The following is a 1,431-nucleotide window of genomic DNA, read 5'->3' as shown; positions in this document are numbered from 1 at the left end:
CCCAGAGTGGCCTGTTCTGCCTTGTTAAAACACAGGAATTCCTTCATCACCGGAAAAGAGGACACAGCTTTGCCATAACATTTGGATAGATGTAAATGAATGAATAACCTCTCTAAATTACGATGGGAAGACAACCCATCTCACCAATAGTGGGCAACAAGACTTGGGGGTCAGGTAGCCTGGGGTTGCCTCTGTTTGGTCTGTTTATATGGACTGGTAGTGGCTCTGTAGGATTTTGGGCAGCATTTCATAGGAAACCACAGGGTGGGTAAGGGTTTGGGCTGACGTCACACGTGCCCCTCTTCCCAAACCTGGATGCGGAGTGGGAAGGAGGGTGTGGATGCAGCTAGTGATTATCTGTCGCCTCCAGCTTCCTATTGAAACTGGGTGGAAGCTCAGAGGGAGCGGAAGGACAATGAGGGCTACTGGACTAAGGGCAAAGGTCCGATGCCATAAATTCAAACACAATGCACCTCCTCAAATTGTTCTTAAATCCCACCAGGCACCTTGTTGCTGCATCACCAGAGGTATTTGAAAGCTTAGGAAGTGCTGAGCAGAGAAAAAAGCCTGTGGAAAAGAAGCCAATTTTCTTTACAGGGGAAAAAAAAGTTTTTTAGACTACATTCAGATGGGCAGCTACAGCTACAAATCATTTCTCTTCTGCTGTCAGCCACAAGTTGAATTGCAATTGATTTCCCACACTATTGGGGTCTACTCTATATTTTTTCTTGGGGTACATACTTGCTGTGTTTCTTCCATCCTTACCGGTGGACATGATAAGGAAGCATGTTGGCTCAGAGGCAGAGCATCTCTGCCTTGCATGCAGAAGGTCCTGGGTTCAAACCCTGCTGGCATCTTCAGATAGGGCTGAGAGAGACCCTGTCTGAAATCCCGGAAAGCAGCTGCCAGTCAGTGCAGACAGTACTGAGCTAGATGGACCAAGGGCCTGACTCTGACTCAGGCAGCTTAGCAGGGCTAGGAAGGAGACAATCCAGTTTACCTGAGCAGCAGCCGTTAAAAACAAAAAACCTCAGCAACCCTTTTCAGAAAATTCAATTATTTAATTAGCAGTAATGCACTTGTTTTAAGTTTGATTGCCCAATTACCACTCCTGAAATGATGTGGGGAGAGGGGGAAAGTGTGAACATTTGCTTTTGTACTGAAAGTGTAGATCAGAAGCATTTAATGAGGCAGTGAAAATCCACAGTGTTAAAATGGCGGTGATTGGAAAGGCAGCAGGGCTCTGTTTTTGCAAAATAACTTTTAAGTAGTGTTACAGTGCTATAACACTCATTTAGGAATTATTTTGCTACTTGAAAACAACAACACATCTCCGAAAATTGTTTCTCAGTACAAATTAAAAGATTGTGGTTTTTTAATGGGCCTGATAAAATTGGCTCCCAACAACAAGGTGTGCTGACCCGCCCACCC

This window comes from Podarcis liolepis (genome assembly GCF_965112155.1).
Source record: "Podarcis liolepis genome assembly, chromosome: 15".
In the NCBI taxonomy this organism is placed as follows: Eukaryota; Metazoa; Chordata; class Lepidosauria; order Squamata; family Lacertidae; genus Podarcis; species Podarcis liolepis.
The sequence above is the reverse complement of the archived record's forward strand: the minus strand, read 5'-3'. Positions refer to the sequence as shown.